Below are 15,142 nucleotides of genomic sequence, written 5' to 3' on the forward strand. Positions count from 1 at the left end.
TCAGCCATGTCTCGGAGAAGCAGAGGAGGTTGCAGTCCCGAATGTCTCTCCGAACTTGATCCTTGCCCTGAGGTCATCAAGCTTGTTTTCCAGAGACTGGACGTTGGCTAACAGGACACTAGGTAGGGGAGCGCGGTGTGAGCGTGCCCTCAACCTGTTCCTGACGCCGGCTCGCTTTCTCGTGGACGCCAAAAGCGGGTCGCGCATCCTTTTGTCTTCGTCAGGATCTCGCTCGGCTGTAAGATTATAATCTTTTAATTAATTATAATTATGATAATTATGAATTATCACTTGGATTAGCTCTTAATTCAAGTTTGGGGAATTGAATCTTAAAAGATTCACGTTGGTATGCAATTCAAGTATACCTTTAAATCACCTAATACGTCCAGCGCTTTAGGGCAATTTAATGTATGTTACCAATATGAATTTACTCTGTGATCAGCAAAATAAATCAATTGACTTTACCTGTTTATCTGATTTTCGCTTTACCTCGAGCAGGTAACAACGGATCTGGGCATGAGTTTAACTTTCCAGTCACATAACACACAAACGAGAATTCGTAATAATGAAACAAAATTTATTAAACAGTACCTACTAATTGACAAGACTACACTGAGAAGACTAAACATGCACATACATTCACGATGGATAATTGTCTGTCCAAAGTCTGTTAGCTAGTTCTGAGATCGCACTAAGAGCACCAACAAAGCAAAGTTAGGTTTTAGCCTTGCTTATATGTGTCTGCGCGCCAATTCAGTAGAGATGAAAAGGTAGTTTTACCACTCGGCTTGTCTGGGGAAATCCCGGCTTGCTGATTGGTCAGGAATGCGGAACGCGGTCGGGTTTCCCGGGCCGCTTTGAATGAAGTCTCTAGCTTGGTGGTTCGCTTTGGATGAACCGGGTTGGTTATGGAAAGGGCAGTGAGTGTCCGTGGAGTGATGTGACGGAGCGGACCGAGTCGAGGGTATCGGGTCGTTCTTGTTCAGAGTCTTCTAACTTCCAAGTTCGAAGTTTCTCCGCTTCCGCGGCAATTCCTGCAGCGACCGAACCCCCGCGACTCCGGTGGTTCGAAGAAGTTTTCGACTCGACCGACTGACTCGACTTCGACAAGGGAGCTCTGTTCCTGCGTTTTGAGGTGCAAGTTTTGGGCCGTGCCCTGGGCAGTTGTCCAATCCGAGGTCGAAGGGGCGTGTTCACGCCTGCTTTCGACTCCGGTTTCGTGCATACTTTATCCCAGTTAGAATTGACATTCTGCACTTCTGTTCCTTATCAAAAGCTTATAAGTGGAATACACTGTTGTGCATTGCACAAACACACATATTCATTCACCACGATATTGGAAACATCGTAAGCTTCAATTTGATATCAAACATGCATTATCTAGCGCTTTATGGAACGCTTCTCTGTTAGAGGATTATTTAGAGAGTATATAGCGGTTCCTACATACATCCCCAAAACATTTATTGAACAGTCATTTGCAAATGAACCTATATTTGTTTGAAAGGAAGGCATTTAGATTGTTCGTTTAGTAGTTTTATGTGTGTTCTGGCAGTTCCTTTGTTGTAGCGAAAGGGAAAAGGCGCGCTTTTAAGGAATGTGTGTTGGGACAGAGCAAACCTCCCTGGGGGGGTTGAAAGTGTAAGGTTGTCCTGAACACACGTTGATTCACGGCGGGAGTCTCATCACCTTTTGACTTGGTGGCTTGGTAGAACTGGTCCCAGGTCAGTGCACCGAACGCGTTATCGGGCTGTCGACCAGATGCTGCATTTCAATCATCCCAATCTTGACGTGGGTACACTCGGATTGGCCGAGCTCACTGCAGCGACAGTCCTTGAGAATGTTTGGTAGACTTTGCGGCGCTTCTGCATCGCTTCGCGGACCATCTTGATTGCCTTTATGGTCCGGGGTGCGGAGGATGCACGGTTTTGCGACCTGGTTCTAGAGCAATTCCCCCTTTTATGGTTCGTGTCTGTTCATCAAGGCCCCACACGGCCAACATGGGTCTGGGTTTAAAAGCGGCGAAAGTTGTACACCAATAGATATAAGAGTGGCTCGGTCGTATGTAGTAATAGCCATCTTATATAAAGAAAACCGCGCGAGACTATCCAAAATACTAACAATTAACAGAAAACAAAAAGTTTTGCAGGAGCGGTCGTGACGGCAGCCGAACTCAACGGCGCCATCTCCTCTTTATCTCAATCCATTTCTTGACAGTGATGGTATACTTAAGGTGGGAGGAAGGCTTGACAATGTGTCTTGTAGTCTATTTAAAAATCCTGTAATCCTTCCTAAAGACCATCACATCACAAGATGGATTATAGCTGATTGCCACGAAGGAATTAAGCATCAAGGTAGAGGTTTTACCATTAATGGAATCCGTGCAAGGGGCTATTGGATTCTTGGCATTAATCATGCTGCTGCATCTTATATTCGCAACTGTGTGATTTGCAGAAAACTTAGGAGATCAGTAGAGAAGCAAAAAATGGCTTGTTTACCTTCAGAGAGAGTGAATCCCTCTCCACCCTTCACTTATTGTGGTATGGATTGTTTTGGCCCATTCCCTGTCAAGCAAGGTTGAACGACACAATAGATATGGACTCCTCTTTACTTGTTTTTCCTCTCGTGCCATTCATATTGAAATGCTCGATACACTTTCCACAGATTCCTTTATTAATGGCTTGCGCTGTCTTATTGCCATTCGTGGAGCGGTTCGACAGATTAAATCTGATCAAGGGACTAACTTTGTTGGTGCAAAAAATGAGTTTGCTGAAGCCTTTAAAGAACTGGATTCCAATAGGTTGAAAACATTCTTGGCTGAGAATCAATGTGATCTTGTGATGAATGCACCATCTGCAAGTCATGCAGGAGGCATATGGGAGCATCAGATTCGGACGGTGAAGAGTGTTCTCAAGTCCACACTTTCAGTCACGTCTGAAATAATCAACGACTCATCTCTAATGACATTTTTCTATGAAGCAATGTCGATTGTAAATGGTCGCCCATTAACTGTTGACAATCTAAGTGACAAACAATCTTGAACCATTAACACCAAACCATCTTCTTACCATGAAGTCCTCCGTTGCTTTACCTCCTCCTGGTAGGTTTACTGAGGAAGATCTTTATGCAAGAAAGAGATGGCGTCATGTGCAGTATCTTGCCGAGCAATTCTGGGGTCGCTGGCTTAAAGAGTATCTTTCTAACATTGCTCTTAGACAGCGCTGGCATACCCCAAGAAGAAACTTGTCAGCAGGAGACATAGTGATTGTCAAGGACAATGATTTGCCTAGACATAAATGGCCTCTAGGTAGAATCGTAGAAACAACTATAGATTCAGATGGACTAGTAAGGAGAGTTAAGATCCATCTTGATAAGATAAGTTTTACTGTTAGAGGCTGATTAAACTTTTCTGTCTGCCTTAATGTTCCTTAATGTAATGTAAAACATCAGTTGACAAGTATTGACCATCAATTCAGTTGGACAACTACACGTATGACTGCAAAATCTGATACCTTAAATATGAGTCGGTTGGCAACTCTACTTGAAATGCAACAGCAAATTGTCTTGAGGAGCCCCTAGTGTTTGGGGCTTTGGGTGCCCTGCCCTTGTATGTGGTATACAACAAACATGGAACAATACATTTATTAATCTGTGTTAGTGCTAGGAAGGATAATCGTTCAGTGTTTGTTCATGTTTTTGTTGCTGCTGAGTCTGATTAGGGCTGAGACGTCAACTGATGCCATCATTGTTTCAGAAAACATTTTCAGATTTATCTACTCTGGGACCCTGTTTAAAAAATATCTGTTTTACTCATCCAAAATGCCAGTTCCTTTTGGGAACTCGAACTGCGCCCAGAAATCCTATAGGAATGCCTCTCGCTTGACCACGCTCTGAATCTGCTGTAGAATCGGACCAAAGGAAGGGTGTGACGTCATGGCGGGTGACATCAGCAACCAAGAAAGCATAAAAGCAAAAGCGGCAAAGTCGGCTTCACTGCCAAGCTCTCTGTCAAACAGCGTGCCTCCACCTTTGCACCCCAAGGTGTTATGTGCTATACTGACGGTTTGGGGCATGAGTACTCAGTGGCGACTATGACTGTCAGCAGACACACATGTGCAAGCAGAGGCCAGTTTCGAGAGGCTTAGTAAACCATTTACCAGTGTGGAAGATGTCTCAATGGGTCCTGCAGATTGTAGAGAGAGGTTACTGAATCCAGTTCGAGTTTCCTCCGTCAAATTTCAGCATTATGCCCACTTTGGTAGGCACTCCTCCAAAAAACACAATGTATTTGTGACATTGTAAAAAGAATGGTATCTGCACTAATATTAGTCTTGTTTCTTTCTTATTCTGTTTCTCAGTTTGTATCCAGATTAGATGGTGGATCAGCACCATCAGAGACCAGAACACCTAGATTAATGAAGGGTTTTTCTCCTTTCTGTATGGATGGGGTTTTGGGAAAGTGTATGCTCTGAAGTGGAAGTTCTTCACTTTATGGTGTAGAGTTTGCCAGCAAGGCTGAGTTAACTGCACAGTTGGTACGATTCGGAGTATCTGTAGGCTAGATTCTCTGCAGGGTTATCCCACTCCACATTAAAGGTGCACGTGGCGGCATTATTGGCTTACCAATCACCATTTGAAGGCAGGACACCCCCTAGAAATACGCTTCCTACGTGGTACGCTAAGGTTGAGACCTCCAGTACGAGCTTGTGTCTCTATGTAGGACCTGGCAGTGGTGCTACTGGGCAGACCCCTTTTTGAGCCTATAGAAGAGATTTCTGATCGCCATCTCACTATTAAGACTGCGTTCTTACTTGCGATCACTTCTCTGAAGAGAGTAGAAGACCTTTCAGTGGCCCAACCTAAGAATTTGCGCCAGGTCTGGCAAAAAGCTTTTTGTACCCACAAACAGGTAACACTGCGAAGGTTCCTACTACTTCTGCACCACGCACAATCATGCTACATGTGTTTAATCCTCCTCCTATTCGCAATGAGATATCTTTCATTGCAATAAACTGTCATTAGGTATCAAAATGAAATATTTAGACCCATTGTCAGAACCTGTGCTGGTGCAGTTGGTCCTGGGTTCCTCCTGGTGCACAATGCCTGGCCTCAAGTGGCGAAAGCACATGAGAACACCATCTGTCGTCTCATTAATGAATATGCCCCAATGTTGTCAGGTATGCATACATTCATGTGGGCCATAAAAATAATGAGTACAATTTTAAGTTGCTGCAATGAAATTTTAGCAGAATGAACTAGCCTGCTGCATAATTTCACTTTGATTTTTGCGGTTTCTGTGAATTCAAGCCGTTTGTAGTTGATAATTTTAATTTCAATCAAATGATGTGTAATCTTTTCATTCCTAACAAATGACCCAGTTTATATCAGGATAAATATCCAGAATTATAGTTTTTTCTACTGAGATCTGATGTGTTTTCAAATTGTGTTTTTTTGCAGTGTATAATACGGAACTTTGTGTTTAATCCACCAAGATCCAATCACAATTTATTGCCTTTCTCCACTGTGGAAGTCAGAGGGACCTGCCTTAAAACTGGGCCCTAGAATACCTAAAATATGCTGTTGCCTACAGTATTATTCATTTACCAACACTTGCCAACAAGGTTTAGTTTGTTAACTCTAACAGAGTCAATTACAATCTATCTCTAAATTCCTTTAGATGTGGCACTTTGAGTCTGTGTTTAATTTATATTCTGTGTTTCAATCATTCCCTGTCTCTCATCTTTTTTGTCTTTTTAAAGAAAAGCCAGTGCCAGCTGACTTTGGACAGAGTTTGTTTGCTGATATGAGTCTGGCAGAGTATGACAGGCACTGTGTGAGACAACACTGTCTTACTGTTTTTAAGAAAACTGTCTTTTGCTATCCATGACAGGATCTCCGCTTGGCATCCAAGCACATGCCAATCATGACCACATATCTGCAATTATCTGAAATGACTCCATTCTTTGTTAATTTTTTTAGAATCATGGTTTGAAATTAACACCCACCAAATGTGAGTAAAATCAGCTATGGTGGGGAATGCTGTTAAATTACTAGTTTGGCGGGTTAATTTTTGTATGTTATGATTACTCAGCTGGTAGACTAACCTGGCACATTTAGACAGCATTCTTTCACTACTCGATTCAGACTTGAATGAGCACATAATTCAAGATAAGCGGCCAGATATATATATAATTTATAACAGTTCATCTAGTTAATTGGTATCACACAAAGAGGGCCATAATCAAACTTTTCAGTTGCTCAGAACCGTCTGAGAGCCTTGATAATGACGTACATATTCTCATTGGTCAGATTCTGTGATGACAAAGACAATGTGTGTTCGCGTGTTTATTGTAACAATTCAATTATAATAATAACCAAATCTGTGTTGTTAGAACAGTAAAGCTTTTTTAGCACTGTTTATTCGCACTGTTATACTGTTATAACAAATGATAAAAGCATATACACCCCCCATTTTATTGATATTTAAATGGTATGTTTATTTAGAATTTTATTAGAACTTGCTAATGAAAATGTTTCTGAAATGTTTCTGTAAACACTGTGAGAGCAAACATATCTAAATGCCACTTCATTGCAACTTCTGCAAAGATGAATTTCCTTCATACTGATTTAATTTAAGTAAACAGCCTACATTTATTTTTATTATAATTAACTGATTAAATATAGCAATTTGAAAATTTCTAAAAATGGCTTTATAAAGGTGAAAAATTTAAATGTAAAAATCAGTTTAAACGTATTGGAAAGATACATTTTTAACACTGCTGTGAACTGACCGCTACACAGGATGCAAAAATATTAAAAACATTAGAAGTCAGCTGTCCACGGCAGTGCCAAGATATTAGCAAAATAACACACTCAGCAAAATATTGTCTAATTATCTTTATCAATAAAATCAATGAAAATATTTTGTTTGTCGCACACTCGTAGTACTGACTCTAAATGATTTGCAACAGTTGCTTTGTTATGTCCAGTGTAGACAGCCTCAAGTTGTTGGTTTATTTATGTGTTTTTTTTCTTTGCTAATAGAAGTTATCAATGTAACAACAATTTTGTAGCCAAATTCACTGGTGAATGAAAAAGTTCATTTCTGTCCCTGATTAGAACATTTGCCTGATGCATTTTTGCTATTCACAATTCAGAGGAGACATCATGCTCACACAGAGGAGCTACAGAGTGCACAACATGAAATCCCTGTTTAATTGGGATGACAGAAGAGAGAACTAAATAAGACCTATTCTCTTCAGAGACTTCATCCTGGTCCCTCTCTCCCCTCTACAAGTGTGCTTGAGCAGGGAGACATGAAAAGTGGGTGAGATATGGTAATTGAAATGTAAATCTAAATGGTAAGAATTTGGTGTAATCTGTCTGAGAATTCGAAATGGACACACATAATTGAATTTCTTGCACAGGAGTCAGATTTCTTGGTTAAGTCTTTCAAATTGGCCACTGGCCTATGGAAGGTAACTGGAGGTAAGGCTCACGTTAATGTTGAGCTGTTGACAGCAGGTGTCCTTCATACACAGGATGTAATCCGCGGGCCTCGGTCAGAAACAATATCCTTGGGAATACATAAAGCAAAATATTTGTTCCATGTGTTTCAAAGGCAGTGTGTAGTTTGCCTGATGGTGCGTTCGGGAAAGGGCTCGCAGGAACCAATCGACCACAACACGCTCCGCCACCTGGCTGGCTGACGGGCCCCTCTAACAGCCAGTGCTGGGCCAGGCGAGAGAGTTTGGCCGCTTGTGGTTGGGCTGGCACCCGAGGATTATATTCCCAGTGTGGTGGGAGGAGCTATTGACAGACATGACATCAGCGTGCATGCACGGGGGAAGAGACCGGTCTCCTGAGGAGAGGCACGCTCGTCATTTAACTGCGGCGGTGACTAAGCTTGATCCACTTCAGGCGTGCCTCGCCATACACCGTTAGACATGTCCAATACCACACCTCTTCTCTCACACATGCCCACTCCCATTGGGAGCCTGGTGAAGGGTGCCGAATAAGGGATGAGGTGATGGTGACACTCAAGGGGAGAGGCAGCCGACGCAGCACACCAGTCATGGAACAACTGCAGGCCGAGATGGAAGACATTCCGAGGAGAGCGTGGATCTCTCTTTTGAGTTCCAGTACTTTTCCGCTACCTTGCGGGGGAGAGAGAAGGGATGGCAACACTCTAGCCCAGCCGTCCAGGTGCCACCCTTCAGCCCTTGCAGTTGTCCCAAGGTATGCTTCGACGTCATTTGTGGCCATTACAATAAATCAGGGCGATGCTGTTCCTCGGGACGCTCATCACAATATTCATATATTATATATTCATATATTAACTTTAAAAAAAAAACTATTCCTGTCCCAGACAGCTGTGGCCCAGTCAATCGCTTTACCAATTAACAGAGACATGAGGAAAGCTCATTTCTTCTCATCAGACACAAAATCATCCCCCATGTCTGAAAAAGATTTCTGCCCGCCTGTACCATCAATTTATCGGGTAGAGCAATACGTGCATTCTTAGGCATAGCTGGTGGTAGCAATCAGATGTGCTGTGTAAGGTAGTCATTAGCAGCTTGTAGTTTACCCAGATGTCCCTGATAGTCTTGGAGAATGTTGTTTTGATAAGCAAATGTCGCTTGCAGATTGTAAACTTCCACTGAATCATTTAGTGGCAAAGTATTATGTAACGAGGCTGAGGCTGTGTTTGGATCCATATCCTTATGGATCCATATCCTATCCTTCTTATAGTCAGTGGCAATTGTCTGTGCAGAGTAGTCTTCCCCCAGGCCATCAGTCTCCTCTGCACAGACAATTGCCGCACTATAAGAACTGCGATAGTATAATGCCATTGTTACTCTTGCATCTGCACTTTACTAACATAATTTGTACATTTGCACACTCTACCTCTACATAGCCACTTACCTGTTTACAGTGTACATTTTTACATTTTATTTTATTGTCATTATAGATTGTTATTTTTATGTATATTTTGCTGTATTTATTTTACATTCTACATTTAATACATTTTCTTCTTTCTCTTTGCACAGTCCTGGAATGTACCAGAATAACATTTGACTACAAGTTGTACTTTTACAAATTGTATGTGACAAATAAAATCTTGAATCTTGATATGCAGATGTTTATTAGATTCCACAGCAAACTAATTCAAATCAGTATACAGAAAACATATAACGTTGGCAGGCAGAGTTCATAAGCAGGAAGGCAGTCCAAGCAAAGCAAGAGGAAATCTGTGAATGTGAATAAAACAAGGCAATAATCATACACACATTAGTCAAAATAAAGGGAAAAGGAAAGTGCACCTGTGTAGCAAAGGAGAGGAGAGGTCTCCCTCTGCTGATGTGATGTCCCAGAAATTTTTACAAATAAATAAATATTTAATAAATATTGCATAAAAATAAAATTTAAAATGAAGTAAGCACTGTAACCAACTAGGCACTCAGTATTCTGGGAAGTTTGTGTGCATTGGGAATCCATTTTTTTTTCAAATAAACTCAAGGTAATACTTAAATTACATACAGCACACACTGAAAAGTACATGTATATGACAAGCGCAAATGTTCTGCAGAAAATATATAATATTGCAGTGGAGGAACATACAAAGTGTAATATCATGTAATGTCAAAAATGGCACTCCACAAGACAAGTATTTGTCTTTGCTCCATGAATACAAGCTGTGGATAGTTCCATAGAAACAATGTCCAGCAAAAATAAGCCCCATAGACGTCTGGTCATTGAATGGGGAGGGACCCAGAGACTGACTAATTTTCTTTGCAGCAGTAAGAGCAGTTAAGCGTAATTTCCTCTGTTGCGGAGACAAAGTAAATTCTGAAAAGTCATTTAAGAAGAAAAGATCTGGAGTCAGCACACATCCCTTTCCAGTAAGAATGATATGTCATGAGCAAGCTGAGACCAGAAAGGAGAAACTGTAGAGCATTCCCCAAAAAAGTAAATATGTACCGACATGGATTGCAATTTGGGGAAGGTGACACATGCACATAGAAGCGTTTTAAAGGAGACAAATAAAGTCTATGCCAATGGATCATCTAATGACTTGGATTTTTGTTGATGATGTAATTGTCTGCCACATTTGATCAAAAAAAAGTTTGTAAGTCACCACTGGTATCCTTTTACAAGATAGTTATTAGGGACATTGGTTTGTGTGATTGTTTGAGGAGAAAATAGTAAATAATTGAAGCAGAAATTACAGAATTATCTGTGGGAAGAATTACTTTTCACAAGGGATGTACATGTAATTGTGCATCCAAGGAACTGTGTATGCACAAAGCACTGACCTGGTACATAAAAAAGGAGGTTCCTGGTAGGTTAAAAAGGGTCTTAGTATCTTGAAATGATTTCAGGCCTTTGTCATCAAAAATGACACCAATTTAAGTTACATTTAATCCATTGTAGGCAGGAAAGTGAGTTTTACTTGATAAAAATATTATAGTTAAACAAATGACGATGCCATTTCAAGTTTGGCTCTATTTTCCTGGCAACAGTTCTCCAAGTAGATAAAAAATATGTTATGATAGGGGCCAAAACAAAGTTTACATTGTCTAAGTGAGAAGCAAAACCAAATGCTCTATACTGTGTGGAGAAACAAGAGATTCTTCAATGGCCCACCATGAGGTTGACACATTTGGTTTAATCCAGGCACCATTGCCACGAAGAGTAAAGGAGTCAGCATATAATTTTAAATTGGGGAAGGACCAGCTGCAATCTGATCTGTTACTCTGTAAAGTAGATAATTTATTTTGGGTATGTTTACCTTTCCAAATATACTGAGAAATTACTGAATCAAGTTTTTCCAATAGCAAGCTGGTGGGGGTAGAGGAATCATAGATGAATGTTCATTTTAACAGATATTCTTGAATGGAAAGAAGTAGGAAGATATGTCCAATTTGCCTCTCTGAGGTGACTTTAGCCAAGTTTTTGTTAAGATTTTTGAGACAATATCCTGTACGCATGGATAGATATCTAAGTATGTAAAAAGATTGCACAACTGGAATAAAACCAGAAAATGTTGCACACCCAACAAAAATTGAGAGGAGCAGATATGACTTTGTCCAATTGATTTTTACCCTGATAGATTACTAAACTGATTAAATAAATTTAAGTAAATTGGATTGTCTAAAAATAGCAATATATTATCTGCAAATAAAGATATGTGATGTGAAGTATTCTTAACAGATATTGGAAATATAAGTACTGACTGCCCGTACAGCTTGAGCAAGAGGTTCTAGAGATAGAGCAAATAGTAATGGTGAAAGAGGACACCTGGCGAGTCCCTTTCCAATTGGAAATTTTGTGAACTTTGTCCAGTAAAGAATGGTAGCTGAAGGATTTTAATCATATTTATAAAGTTAGAGCTAAAACCTAGGTGATCTGGCACTGCCCACAAATAGTTCCACTCCAAATTGTTGAATGGTTTCATTGCATCTAATGAAAGAGTAGCAGTGAGGTATCAATGGTTCCAGATAATTTATTGGTATTTTTGTCCTTGTGAGACCCACACACATACAGAATGGTTTCCAGAATGGTCTGGTACTTCAAAGAATCCACATTGTCCCTATGCCAAGATTTTCATTTCCTGTATCTGCAAAGTACCCCCATAACAAGTGTAGTTCACCTTCATGTTTGACCATGGGGATGCTGTTGTTCTGATTATAAACCTTGCGGAATACTAACTCACTTAGGTCCAACAAGTTTTAGCATATTTTGTATTTGGTTATGGGATTTAACCGTTTTCTTATTGATTGAATATGCCACTGCAGGTAACCAAGCCAAAAATAAAGCTACAATAAAAAAATGTTATGTAGTTGTATTTGAAATGGTTGGCTGTAGTTAAAGGTAAATTATGTAATTCGCATTTTGGTGGGATCCTATGTAGTTGCAAAATAATGATTTTAAACTGTTTTTATACAGGTTTCCAAATTTCTCCTTCAACTGCCGCTGGTCATCCGAACAGTAGTCCCACCTGAAATCTTTTGCCGTCTGTAGTACGAAGTGGGTTTAACTATTTGGCCAGGTAAGTTTGACTATTTTTTTGTATTTTCAGTCACACTTTATATTAGGTGGCCTTAACTGCTATGTATGGAATTACAAAAAAAAATCTGTAAATACATAGCGGTTAAGGCCATATATGTATTTATAAATTATGTATAATTGTCAACGCATTCAAATTTACTTATTGTGTTCATGTTGTAAAACACTTTTGCTGCTATTGAGGTGGGATATGGAAAGGGTTAGGGACAGGTTTGGTGGGATGGGTAGGTTTAAGGGTGGGTTAAGGTGTAAAGGGATGGGTCATCAGTGTAATTACAAATGTATTATAAAATGTAATTACAGAAATTAATTACAGATATAACTACTGTATAATAATATATATTATTATAAATATAATGAAGTTGGTATTATTATCATTATCATCTAAGCATTGTTGGATAATTTAATTGCTACTCTAGTCAGGTGTCTACTCTATCGGACTGTGCCATCTGTGTCTTAGAAATGATATGCATTTATAGTGTAATTACTACAATTTTGTGTCAATCCATGTTTGTGCACAAACAATGCACTTTTATTTTAATTTAGTTGTTAGTGCACAGCAAAGATAGTCTTGTTTTGAAACAATCACTGCACTGCTGCAAATGCACCACATCTGGAATGCATTGATGTACCACCTCTGTATGCACCACAACTGCACTGCAAAGAGCGTATGTGTGAAATGAATCTCAGGTGTCTTTATGGAAATTGCAGTTTATTGCTCTGAGCAGTCCTTATGCCTCTCTACAGCATGTCTATGGTTGCACATGTAAACAAGAACCTTTGGTACCGTTCTTTTGTGTAATCAGTACAAAATTAGAAAATTATAATTAAAGCAGCACTCCATAACTTTTGTGGTTTAAAATGATCCAAAGTAAATTTTTTGAGCAAGTGCAGTACATAACAGGGCTGCCACGATACATTGTTTCAGCATTGCTATCAGGACACCGTGACATGACAGCTGTAAATAGATAGCTATTTTAAACAAATCTACTGCAAGTGCTGGAAATCCATTTATCCTTTATTGAAACTTCTGCTTTGTTGTGCATATATGCATGCAAACATCCCTAAAGACTGCTTACAACAGACATGACAAAGTGACCATTGACCATTGACCATTGACAATCATTTCAACTTTGTGTCAGTTATCATAATTAAATTATCAGTTTACTGGTAGGAATTTGTTATGATGCACTGTACCACATTTAGTGTAGACTATGTAGACCGGTTCTATTGTATTTTTGGCTTCACCACGCTGCACTGCTTGTGTCCAGTGTAAACACAGTGAATGCAAAATGCATGTCTCTGCAAGTATCCTTGTAAACACAGATTATGCTTAGGTTATTGCTTAGGTTAGGTAATGAAAATGGATGTGTGTAACAATATATTGGTTCATAGCAGTTTCTGCCTTCTGTATCAATTGTTAATCAAACAACAGAACACTTTTTGTTTTTGTTTGTACAAAATCACTTTTAACTTTAACATATTTAATTTATGTGTGATTATACAAGATTATGTGGTAATATTTTACATTTGATTAATCAGTTTCTGTAAATGAATACTGTTAGACTCATCTAGCAATATAAGCCATCATTACGTCACATGTGTAAACATAGAAGGCAGATCATTAGTAATGATTCACACAGCAGCTGGAATAATAACATTTATTCCATGGTCTGTCTGAATACTTGATTCTGATTAGTGGGCAGATATGCATTAAAATTGTTTAATGCAGGTAGTTCCAAGGCAGTTTAATCATCGTTCCATATTAATGTGCTTCTTTAATTGATACACACAAATCCAGAAACATCACTCTCTCTCCCTCTCTCTATCAAGAGATAAAATCAGATTTGCCATGCACACACACACACATAAACAAACTTGTCAAGTACTACAACGACTTTTATTAATACATAAAAAGCCTACAGATATTAGATTTAATTAATTAAAATAAATCTATAATTCATTAAAATAAATGTAATCCTACCACACTATTTCATCTCTGTGTCTGATTTGAAGTGGGCAGAACACTAGATCTAATGCACCGTAACTGACAGCAAAATAACCATGATTTACTGCAAGGAGGGTAATACTGGGGTTTTAACTTGTCTATAACTTAGCAAATTACCATGGAGTAAATGGGACAATTTTAAATGCACAATGTGGAGGTTAAGAACTACCCAATGCAAAGGCATAATTTTAATGGCAGAATGTAATCCAGAAAGATTAAGTTGTATTTTAAAGACAACCAGTTTTGAAGGTAAAATAATTTGTGTTTTGGGTCAAAACAATTTCATTTTATAAAAATTTAAGATAGGTTTGACAATAAGAGGAGCGGATTGAACAAAACTGAAATCTACATGTAATGCTAACACACATTATAAACATATAATCATGCGATGCTGTGAAACGAGCTTGGAGGCTGAGTTTGAATCTATGTGCAGTCGATTTATTGAGGCTGAGACAATAGTCCAGATGTGAGAAGGCAGGCAGGCATTTGTCATGCACTAGGAAGGAACCCAGGACCCACTACACCAGTGCAGGATCTGACAATGGGTTCAAGGATTTCAATCCCACAACCCAATGGCAGCAAGGGTGCCACTGTCAAGCCTGTAGGGTCTGTGCATCCCTCCTGCCATCCTCCTTGAAGTCTATTTCTGATTGTTTGGTCAGGAGACATTTCACACCTACTGGAAGTCATTATGCAGAGCAATAAAAATGCTCATAGAAAGAATGAATGTAGAAAATTCAAGGCTACTTAAAATAATTTAGTTTGTCACTGTTAGGCTCTATTCTTACAAATGTCACCCACAAACCACACCTAAAGAAACTGCCTGTAGTTTACAGAAAGAGTACATGGTACCAATTCGCCCAACTATATTTCCTGTCACATCCATCACAAAGTACCTCACCTATGAACCATTTTCTTGTTAGAGAGAGCAAATTACATTACCTGCCAGGCAGGACTATATTGGAATTAAATATTCTAATTGAAGTTTCTTTTAAACCTCTAAATCGATTGTCTCAAAAACCTAAACCACATAAACACATTTCCTTAAACCAAATGTACAAAAATAAT

The 15,142-nt window shown here is 39.3% G+C and overlaps 1 long non-coding RNA gene across 1 annotated transcript in view; it reads left to right on the forward strand.

Annotated features, from left to right (window-relative positions):
• Positions 1-15,142, forward strand: part of LOC122354394 — a 104,210-nt gene that overhangs the window by 22,336 nt on the left and 66,732 nt on the right. The window contains exon 2 of the long non-coding RNA XR_006252104.1: positions 11,947-12,049. This is a non-coding gene — a long non-coding RNA (uncharacterized LOC122354394). The remainder of the gene's footprint in view (positions 1-11,946; positions 12,050-15,142) is intronic.

This window comes from Puntigrus tetrazona, chromosome 11 (assembly GCF_018831695.1).
Source record: "Puntigrus tetrazona isolate hp1 chromosome 11, ASM1883169v1, whole genome shotgun sequence".
Taxonomy (NCBI): Eukaryota; Metazoa; Chordata; class Actinopteri; order Cypriniformes; family Cyprinidae; genus Puntigrus; species Puntigrus tetrazona.